The sequence below is a fragment of the Ictidomys tridecemlineatus genome, chromosome X (assembly GCF_052094955.1).
Source record: "Ictidomys tridecemlineatus isolate mIctTri1 chromosome X, mIctTri1.hap1, whole genome shotgun sequence".
Classification (NCBI taxonomy): Eukaryota; Metazoa; Chordata; class Mammalia; order Rodentia; family Sciuridae; genus Ictidomys; species Ictidomys tridecemlineatus.
The window spans coordinates 49,564,488-49,576,501 of NC_135493.1; the positions used below are offsets into that span (position 1 = coordinate 49,564,488).

The 12,014-nt window shown below is 34.2% G+C and overlaps 1 protein-coding gene across 5 annotated transcripts in view; it reads left to right on the plus strand.

Annotated features, from left to right (window-relative positions):
* Pcdh11x (protocadherin 11 X-linked) overlaps positions 1 to 12,014 on the plus strand; it is a 694,600-nt gene that overhangs the window by 177,990 nt on the left and 504,596 nt on the right. The gene's annotated exons all lie outside the window — the stretch shown is intronic.

Consider the following 12,014-nt stretch of genomic DNA (forward strand, 5'->3'; position numbering starts at 1 on the left):
GTCTTAATTTGTCGTTTCTCTAAAATATTGCAGATAATTTACTTCTCTCTCTCTCATACAGATAACCTAAATTAATTATACTAATTAATTTACATACAGTAATCACATTGGCTGTGATAATTATAATGTGTATCACCTATATCTGTATTTGTTTTAATAGGAAGAATAAATAATTTTCAAGTGGGCAAAAATGTGAAGCTGTGATAATTATAATATGTATCACCTATACCTGCATTTGTTTTAATAGCAAGAATAAATAATTTTCAAGTGGGCAAAAATGTGAAGCTGATTATATGTTCAAGTGATCAGAGATTAGGCAGCATTTGATTCAATGAACTAGATATTTTACAATTACATTTGATTTATAACAAATCTAAATTAGCACATCCTATTTGTTTTAATCTTTGTAGCATTCTCGTTACTTTTTAATGGAATTCACATTATTTAGAACCTCCATGTGTCTTCCCATGCCTCCATGTCAAATGTAAGAAAATGTATGTTTATAATTTATCTACAGCATTAAACAACATATTCATTTCAGAAAAATAGTCAGTGTAACCCACTTTTTCACTAATTCCTTTTTCAAATTAAGCCATTTGCCACTGTCTTTTAGTTGTTGCTGTTGTTTTTAAAGTCATAATGATATATTTTATTTACTAATATACTATTGCAATAAGAAGCTGGGCCTGGTGGTGCACTCTTGTAATCTCTGTGATATGGGAGGCTTAGGCAGCAGGATTACAAGTTTGAGGCCAGCCTCAGCAATTTAGCAAGACCCTCATCAAAATTTTAAAAAAAATAAAAATAAAAGAACTGGGGATGTAGCTCAGTGCTAAAGAAGCACCCCTGGGTTCAATTCCCACTCCAAACCCACACACAGACACACACACGTAATAATGTAATAGGAAGATAATTCAGAATGAAATGACCTCAATGCTGATCTGGACCAAAGTTCAGGGGGCATTATAAAGGGAGAATGAGGAGGAAGTAGGCAGTAGGGCAAGTGGAGATTCAGTAGAGCTTTCCAAGAGAGTGGAAAACTATCGAAAGCAGGAAGGGAGGGATTGGTCCATGTCCATGAAGCCACCTTAAGTTGGTAGATACATGTTGAAGATACATATTGAAGGCATAGTAGACTTCCATTAGGATTTATTAGCATAGGTTATAGAAAATTTGTTTCCTTTGAAAGCAGTAGCATAAAGTACTAAATTTAGTGCACAAAAAAGAAGTCGATAACATTTTGGGAATATTTTAAGTTTATCATATAAAATAATATCCAGTAATGAGTTCAAGAGTTATAAACTTAGTCAATGAATTGGGTCAGTAATAAATTGTGGCTGCTTCTTAAAGATTGATTTTTAACAGCATGATTAGAGTCCTTGTCAGGACAAGTACTGATTAAGAAGTTAGGGTATATAAGACATAAAGTTAATTTTGGACTCACTGAGTATTATTTTAAAATCAGAATCCTTAGTCATCTTGGGACTTTATCTTTACTGAAGGGGCTTCAGTACTATTGGTAATTATATTTGCTTACCAGGTAGGTAAATTTTATAAAATAGTCTAGTTGAGAAAAGGACATTATCTCACTTCTTAATGTTTTATATTTCTTTTAGAATACAAAAAATTTATGGTAAATTTTTATGTGGGTCTGTTGGGGCTCTTTCTACAGTCTGCTATGTGAATACTTTCTATAGTTGGTCTCACAGGCTGAGAAAATCATTGCGTTTTTTATGTTCTTATGGCAATTTGTTCATTTCTATTCTATAGTACTTATCATACTGTACCCTAATGTATGTGTTTATAATTACAACTGACTATATTTTGAGTACTTGGGAGCTGTGGCTATGACATTTACTTCTGTAGTCTCTGCCTGTCAATCAACAAATGTCTGTGAAATGTATAAATTATATCAGCAGTTCTCTACACATTTCACTGTGCCTGAAACATAGTAGGCTGTCAGTTAATATTTACCAAATGACTGAAATTGCATTTGAACATTGGAATGACTTCAAAGAGTAATAAATGTTCCTAAATCTAAGTAATGTGAATTCTCACTTTACATTTTTATTAATGATGGTCTTCCCTGTCTCCTCCTCAAATTAACCGATAATGTTATGGTGCCCTATGCAGTCTAATTTGGGACATTTTTGAATCCCAAATCCAAGACTTGAAATGTATTCTGTACACTATGGCCACTGTTTCTACTTGTCATTTAATAAAGTACAGTTGTTCAACACTATCCCTACACAGCCTGCTTGCTAGGGGACCCAGGCTGGGGTTATGATGATACAGTACAGATCCAGAATTAAACACAATCTCTTAGGATTCTTCAAAGAAAATATGCATAATACTCAGCATAAAATAATCTAATCAGTCCAAAGCCACCCATTCTTTGGCTTCTAAAATTTACTTCTTCTTGATTTAAATATACATCTACTGCCCAGGTATCAACTGACTCAAGGAACTCTGAGTAAATTTTGGATTTTGCATCCATTACCAAATACCAAGATTCACCATTACCTTTACCAGAAATCTACCACAAGGAATTAGGGCATCTTTACCACAGAGGTCCTGATGTGAACCTCTTTTATTAGACAAAAATGTTTCTTATATATCTTCAAGGGAAAGGCTACATCCAGGATGCTAGAAGACTCCAAAAAAGTCCATTCTTCCTGATGCTGATGTTGTTTACATTTCTTAAATAAAAGCTACTTATTTATATCCAAAATAATTTTTAAAACATTTTTTAGTTATAAGTGGACATAATATCTTTATTTTATTTTTATGTTGTGCAGAGGATCGAACCCAGTGCCTCATGAATGCCAGGCGAGTGCTCTATCTCTGAGCCACAACCCCAGCCCCCCAAATAATTTTCTTATCAAAGAGAGAAAGAAAGAAAGAAAGAAAGGGCTGGGGTTGTGGCTAGGATGTATGAGGCCCTGGGTTCAATCCTCAGTACCACATATAAATAAACAAAGTTATTGTGACCACTTACAACTAAAAAACTATTAAAAAATAAAAAAAGAAAAAGCACAGAAACAATGCAGACTGTAAATTTAATTTATGAGGTGGCATGGCCTCTAACTACAATTATGAAAAAGTGGTTGTACATCTCATCAATTTATTAAATTCTGACTTAATAATGCATAATTACATATTCCAGGTCACAATGTGTTCTGATGAAAATAGATTAAAATGTATTCACTCAGCTCTAATAATCTGTAGGTTTATGTGTTTTGGGTTTTAAAAAAATTTGCCAAATATGGAATATTTTCAGTTATTATTTCTCAGATACCATTTCAACTCTCCCTTCTATCTTTTCTCCAAAACTGTGATAACATGAACATTAAATCTTTGCTATAGTTCTATAAGTCTCTGAGGCTCTGTTAATTTTAGTGGTTTACTTTCTTTCTGCTGTTCAAATTGGATTCTTTCCTCTCCAAAATATCTTTTAACATTTCCCTCTCCATTCTGTTATTAAACCTACCCATTGAGCTTCTCCTTTTCTTTCTCCTTCTCCTTCTCCTTCTCCTTCTCCTTCTCCTTCTCCTCTCCTTCTGCTTCTCCTCCTCCTCCTTCCCGTTCCTCCCTTCTTCCCTTTCATTCTTCTTTCTTTCTTTTTTCTTAATGTGCTTTTTGATTCTAGGGTTTTCAATTCTTGGGTTTCAATACTAGAGTTGACTTTTCTTATACATCTTACCTTTTTCTATGACTTTTTATATCCTTATACAGAATTTTATTTTTTAATTTATTTCAAGTAGGTTTGTGATTGCTCATTGAAGGATATTTTCATGATGGATGGCCTTGTTAAAGTCTTTTTCAGATAATTTTAATAATCCTGACATATTGGTGTTGGTGTTGATTATCTTTCTATTCAAGTGGAGATATTCCTGCTTCTAGGTATTATGAGTAGTTTTTAATTGAAATCTGGACATTTTGCATATTATACAATGAAATTCGGAATTTTATTTAAATATATATTTTATCAGGCCTTATTGAACACCATTCTAGTGGGAAATGGAGTGTTGCCTTATTCATGCCAGATTGTGGTAGAAGTTCCAGTTCTATTCTCAGTCTCTGTTGACATACAGAAGAAGCAGAAGTTCTATCTTATTGTTCAGTGGGTTTAAGGGATATTTTTTCCTTAATATGCCTTTGCTAATATTGCCCACATTAGAACATGCCTCATTCCTACTTCCTATTTAGCCCTCATAAATGCTATGGGTTGCTGATATCACTAATGTTGTGCCAATGGTCAGGAACCTCACATTTTACTAGGTCTTCTCTGATACCATCTACCCAATTGAAGAAAGAGAAAAGCATTTCATTACTGCTAGTTTTGTGTGAGAGTGTAAAAGTCTGGGTTGCCTACTCTGCACTGGTTTGATGTGTGAGTTCTCGTTCTTCACTAAATATCCACTGATCCCTCCCTGGCCAGATAGGGTAAGAGTTGCTTACTACACTCTCTATTCAGCCTTTTCTGATATAACCCTGGGAGCAGGAAATCATAGGTTAAGGATGTATATTATAGTCTGGTATTATGGTTTATATATGAGGTGCCCCCCAATTCATGTATGAGGCAATGCAGGAATGCTCATAGGAATGAATAGATTATTAGAGCTGTAACCTAATCAATGGATTAATAATTTGAATAGACTTACAGTGTGATACTTACAGGTAGGTTGTGCATATATGGAGGAAGTAGGTCACTGGGGGCATGCCTTTGGATATCATATTTTATTCCTGTCTCTTCCTTCTTCTGCTTTCTGACTTCGTTGAGCTGAACAGCTGTATACTCACATGTTCTTCTACCATAATGTTCTGCTTCATCTTGTGGCCTAGAGCAATGGATTCAACCAACCATGTCCTGGACCTCTGAAACCCTGATCTCAAAATAAATTTTTCTCCCTCTGAGTTTTTCTTGTCAGATATTTTGTTCCAGTGGTGGAATGCCAACTAACTCATCTGGCAAGAGTGAAACTCTAAACCCTCCACTAGGATGGAGAGTATTAAAGGAATAGTGCATTTTTTCTTTCAGCAGTGTTTGGCTACAGTCAAGAAGTTATTTTCTAATATTTATCCCCTGCTAGACTGTGATTTTCTAGTATCTTTGGCTACTGAGAACATGCTTTTTGGGGTATTTTTTGATCTGTGTCTGTAGATGTTTGCAGGTTATTGACTTTTTTCAATGATCAATCTGAGATATATGAGGCAGAAATAAAACCCACAGGTCTCACCATCATATCTTTCTTTGGTTTCTGAGACCCCTATCATTGATCTGTCTTACCTTCCAGAGTCTTTTTAGATTTCTTTTATAGTAATTTCCAGGTTTTCAGCTGTGCTTAGCAGGAGGAATAAGAAACATCCACTCTATGTTTTTTTGTGTGATATAACAAATTTTGATGCTTAGTGTTCAGATACGTTAATAAACTGGTGGTAACAACATGGTGGTATTCTAATTCCATCATTGCTTTCATTATTAGATTGACACATTTATAAAGAGATGTTTCTACTCATTTACCTTTTGGTTATTCAGTCTTATAATTCACAAAGGAAAGGCAAGATAAGTGCATGATTCTTCCCTTCTATTTACTAGTTTCTATGATACTGAAGTGATTCTATCATTCTCAAAGAGATACTAAATGGATTATTTTCATAATACTATAAATTTACTGATTTAAACATATTTAATATGTTTCATTCCATTGTGAGTCTTACCATTTTTGAACGTTAAATTGTCTAAATTTGGCCATGATAACCTCTTCATGTTAGATCTTAAGTCCTATTGAAAAGACTTTACTAGTCTTGACAGTTTACTTACTATCAGGTAAGATAAGATGATTGAGGATCATCTTATATGTATTCTGACTTAGACCTTGAAACTTCCATCATTCTGCAAAGGCTTCTTTATTTTCGTAGTCATTGAAAGTTTGAAATGAAACTGAAGCTGTAGGTTCTTATTGCTACTGGATGAGTCATTAATTGTTTAGAGGCCTTTTATATGGCTAGAGATATAAAGTGTGTGTGTGTGTGTGTATGTGTGTGTGCACGTGCACACACACAGAGTCACATATATTTAAAAACAAAATGTTTTATATATTCACACTAGTGCTTTAATTCAAATTCAGGGATATACACATTCATATATGTGTGTGTGTGTGTGTGTGTGTGTGTGTGTGTGTATAAAATTGTTTTAATTATATGGGCATCCTCTTCCTTCCATGTGTATAAAGCTGGTTATCCAGGACAGCAGGTGTGAATTAGAAATGGGCACAATGATTTGCTTCATCCCATATTACATGATCAGCAGTTTCAAAATAATTATAATAAAATATAAACAAATATGACCAATGTAATCAAAACAAGTTAAAATGTTTTTGCTTTTTTTCCCCTTTGTTCAACTTTTTAAAAAAATATTATAGTTACATTGATTTTTGTAACTGTCTTTACCAATTCTCTTAGTTTAATACTACTTTGGTCTTCATTCTACATAACTATATATTTAATGCTTACATCTAGTGGATTTTTTTCATGTCTCTTAGATAATTTTGATTATCTGAAGCTCATTTTCCAGGGCAATGTTCAGGGATCTCTCATAGGAACATTGATGATGGTTTGTGTCTCTAATATATAAAAACTTGAAAGGTTTTCTTTTTTTTGACATAAAATCCTTACTAAAAAGTCTTATGGTAATGTTTCATCTCCTAACAAATAACTTTCTCTTAGATGTTCTGAGGATTTTCTTTCCTCATTTCTAATTCTAGTATTTTTTTTTGTACTAAAGTTTTAACCCAGAGGTGTTTTACCACTGAGATGCCTTCCAGCCCTTTTTATTTTTTGTCTTGAGACAGGGTCTCACTAAGATGCTTAGGGAGTCACCAAGTAGCTAAGACTAGCCTTGAACTTATGATTCTCCTGTATCAACCTCCCAAGTAGCTGAGATTATAGGTGTATAGCACCACTATACCTGGTAAACACTAGTATCTTTTTTTAAACTTTTCTTAAAAATATATTGTTTTAGTTGTTGATGGACCTTTATTTTATTTATTTGTTTATATGCAATGCTGAGAATTGAACCCAGTGATCACACATGCTAGGCAAGCACTCCACCACTAAGCCACAACCCCAGCCCACAAATGCTAGTATCTTTTAAAAACCTTTTTTTAATGCTAATCATTTTGGGTTAATATTTTTAGGTATGTGGTGTGAACTTTCAATATATAGCTTAAATTTTTTTTTTGTTCATTTTATATTCACTATGTTCGCTTGGTTTGGTTTCTACCCTGGTGACATTATTTGAGTGTTAATTTACTTTATGAACTTCATTAGTTTCACTTTCTATTAAATCATCATGCATTTTATAATTTCATTTTTACCATTTGAAAAAAGTTTTTATTTGTTATTTATATGTGTATTATGCATATTGTTTTTTGTTCACTTGAATTTAGAAGAAGCTTTTTGTAATAAAATTTATTCTTTCATTTATAACTTTTTCCCGACTTCTGTCACCTTGGTTTTTCAAAGAATTTCTAATACTGCTTTATATTATTCCTTAATGTCTTTTATCACTTTCTTAGTGTCTTACAATTATTTTTAAATATTGAGTATTAATTTTAATTCATTTTTTGAGCTGTAAAAAAGGCTATTCTGCTCCTTAAATTTTTAATTTTATAAATCTTTGTGTGAGTTTGTTCAACCCCAAGGCTGCAAGGACCCCAGCATAGTGTTTACTGATCTCAAAGGAAGAATTTGAAGGAATCATTGGAGAGGCTTTGGACATTTTATTGCTAACTCACTCCTCAGCATCAGTAGACAGGAATATATTGGGGTAGCCACACCCTGTCTCCAAGCAGGGGCAATATATAGGATAGGATGCATGCCCACTGCATGGATGGATTTATCACATGTTCTGTAAGTACATTCCTTTACTTAACAACCAGGGACACTCTGTTTAGGTCCTCTCCTAAAGACTGGAGATAAAGGAAGTAGATTTCCCCTCTCCATTTCCTTCATTATCACATCCTTAAAGAGTCCTTATCTTACTGCAAGATTTCCTGGACACTGATTAGTGTTTAACTCAATACTCCACCACTTCAGAGCCTCAGAAGCTCCTTCATATCCTTCATAATCTCAGACTGTCCCATGTCTTCCATGAAGCCCTTGAGATAGGACTCTGGATGCATTGCATCCATACTCCACAATAGCAGTACAAAGAAGAAGAAAGAACCTATCAGCTAGTATACTAAGGTTATTAAGATAGCACTAATTTGTTTAGAAACTTGGGTTAAAGCATGAATGATGTTGTGTTTTGTTTTAACCATGTGTATTCCATCTCATTTGTGGTTGGACTACCCAGGGAAGTCTGTGTGCTGCAGTCACAGGGAGTTCTGAGTAGATTAAATGGTGAGTCTGGTTGGCATCTTCCATTGCCCAATCCAGGAATAAAGTTTGTTAATAACCTATGGATAATAGGACAAATGTATAATAAGTACCAATAATGGCAAATCAGCTCTAGGAGGTAGTATACAGGCTATTGTCTAGTGTTATGTTAGTAAAGTGTCCTTCATTGTAGATTTGCCCAGGCAAGTACACCTTACTATTCTATTGGTTTGAACTTTTGGGGTATAGAAAGAATCAGATACCTCTAGAATATATAACTAACATAAATTTTATATAAAATATTTCTCAGGGTTATGACACACTAGAGTAATATCACCTGTAATGTAAATTTCAGGTTCTCAAAATAGTGGGATTTATTTGTGAATTTAGACATTCTCCCATCCCCCATGAATTCATTAAAGCAAACAACCAGGGGTACTTGTACTGACCATAGCCAACTAATACTCCTTATCTGATGTGATATTTTATAGAGCCAGCAACAGTAAATTGTTAGTTGTGCCCCAGAGTGGTTTAAGAAAATGTTCATTGGAAATCTCCTTTATTCTTAACCTTACTGCTAGCACCCATGGCAAGATAACATAGAAATGGCTGCAGGGTCACTTATGTCTAGGTTTCTCATGTAGTGTCTTCAGTGCCTCAGGCAGCCAAGCAGCCCACTCCTGATAGAGTTACTATCAACCCTTAAGGTTTGTATCAGCAGGCTATTCATTCTTTAAATTAATACAGCTTCTGTTAGGTTGTATGGAAGGTCGAAAATCTATAATATTTCCTGTTCTTCAGTCTACTGTTGTAGGTCATGGTCTGTGAAATGAGTTCCTTGTGATTCTTGATTACCTATAGCATGCCATGTACGGATATTTTAGTCAGGTATTTTGCTACTGTTACCAAAAGATCTGACAAGAACAATTTTAGAGGAGGAAATTTTTATTTGAAGGATCATGGTTTCAGAGGTCACAGTCCTTAGAAAGCTGACTTCATCTCTCTGTGCCTGTGGTAAGGCAGAACATCATGGTATAAGGGTGTGACAGAGGAAAACAGCTGGGAACATGGCATCAGAATCAGAGAGAGAAAGATCTCCTCAACAAGGACAAATACAAACACTGAAGAAACCCCCACAATGGCTCACCTCCTCTAGCCACATCCTACCTGCCTACAGTTACCACAAAGTTAACAGGGAACCAATGCACTGAATATGTCAAAACTCTCATAACTCTCATTTCACCTTTAACTTTTTTGCATTATCTTACACACGGAGCTTTTGAGAAACATCTAATATCTAAACTACAAGAATACAGACTGGATAAGTCCCTTGATATCTGCCTTTTGATTGACTCTTTTGCTGGGAAAGGGTTGCATCAAGCCTGTAACTATTCACAGAAATCAATGCATATTTTGATATTTCTGATAATAGAGAAGGTCGATGCAGTCTCTCTGCCATCATTGAAGACAGACATCACTTCACTTGCTATGTCCTTCAGTTACATCCAGTCATAATGGGTAGCACTAAGGCTAGGCAAGACAATTTTGGCATGCAATAACAACATCAGACATCTTTATGGGCTGTCCCCAGCATGTCACCGCTGCCCCCATTATATTTTTTACTGCATGATTTAATCTACAAATATATCCTTTGTTGTTAATGTTCCCTATTCTTTTCAAAGTTTATTTCATAACTGGAAGCTTTGTCTCAAAGTAGTGCCTTGTTCTGCAAGGAAGTCCTGGCCAGTCATTTTCAAAAGGTCATTATGTTACAATTCTACTAAAATCCCATCCATCATAAATGCGGAATCCTTGCAATCATTCATTTTTGGAGGTACACCAACCCCTCTCAATTTCAGTTGCGGTCTCAACTTTGCCCACTGTACTTTCCTATGAACAATTGTTTACTACCTTAGCAGTATTATTTTCTGAGGTCTATCAGTCCACACTATTGCTCCTCTCTGCTACTTCCCAAACATACCTTGATAACTTGTTGGTATTATGGTTATTGAAATTTTTTCTTGTATTTTGAAAATCACAGAAATATCTTGTCCCCAAGTACAGTTGTGAATATTGTCCCTGGATTTTGGTTTTGCTACCTACTTGATCTAGGTATTTTTCTAAGTAGAATCTGGGAGTCTTGAAAACTGCTACCAACTTTCACCACCATCATTATTGTAGAATCATTGATTTTTACATTTAGTCTGCGCTCATAGCTTGAGAAAAATTATGTTATTTTGGACTCACAGTAGTTCCATGGTTACAAAATATCATCTAAATTTTGGTTGGGATAACTGAGGCTAAGATTAAGTAACACAACTAATAACTGGTGGAGCAAGACTCATGTCAGAAATGCTAACATTGTAGCCCATGCCTTTCATTATTGTAGATACTACTTCTCTACTGGTATAAATAGGGATCTAGTTTGAGGTTGAGCTTGAGAGCAACAACCTATGATTTTCATTAATTAATTTATCCTTCCATCAAATATTTAATGAGCACTTACAATATACTAGGTATTGATCTTATCCTGAGGAATATAATAGTGAAAATTAGTGATGAGACTCTTGTTATCAAAATGCAACTGAAATTTTTGAATAAGATGTCATGACCACATAGGTTTGCCAATGTTACTTTTCAGGTATAACTAAACATTTTGCAAACCAGCTTAGATCTGTTTGAAAAGATAACATACTGAACAAAATAAGGTGAAATTTGTTGGATCTTTTCAGATTATCAAGTTTGCAAAAGATGTGTTCTTGTTAATTAGTTTCACAATGTGATGTGTTAACAGTAGACTGGTTTGTGTTCTATGAAAAGCAATTTTGAACATATACTACCTAGTACTTTTAACACCCAAACAGAAATTAGAACAGTATATCCATATTAACATTTTCTTCACCTGTAAGGACTGTGATTTTATTTCAAAAATTTGAGAAAAGCTACTATGACTACCACTGTTTTGAATTATCATTTTTCAAATGGGAAGCTGCAGGTTAATTGAGTATTGAAAATCTTAAAGCTACAAATTCTGCTAAAATTCAGGTTTGTTTCTTGGATTATTTTTCCTCTGTTTGAGAAAAAGAAGTTGAGGGGTGGGTTGCTACTATTTAAAGTCGTGTTCCTGTGAAGTTATAAATGTAGAGATGATGAAATTGGGAAAAACTAATTTTGACAGAACCTGAAAATCTGCTGAAAGACTGACAAAACTGCTTATCCAGACTGCTTTCAAAGAAATATAAAGAAATGAGCCTGTAAGGATCTTCTTCCCTTCTGCTTGGCTAAAGAAGTAATGTTTCTTTCTGGTAATTGGTCTGACTCCATTTATACTTATATTTATGATTAATGTCAAGAATAAAATTTTCTCCTGCTGTGCTTATTTAGTATAAACTGTTCCTCTACAGCATTTTACCAATTATTGTACAGTGCTTATTCTTTTCAAATTTTTCTTAGTGGAACTGACAGAAAAAGGATGTTATATCTATACCTACCTCTGCTTTTCTTTTTCTTTCTTTATTTTCACCCAACTTTGTTGAGATAAGATTGATGAAAATTATATATACTTAAGTGATCCAAAGTGATGTTTTGATACACATACACATTGTGAAATTAATATGTAATGAATCTAATTA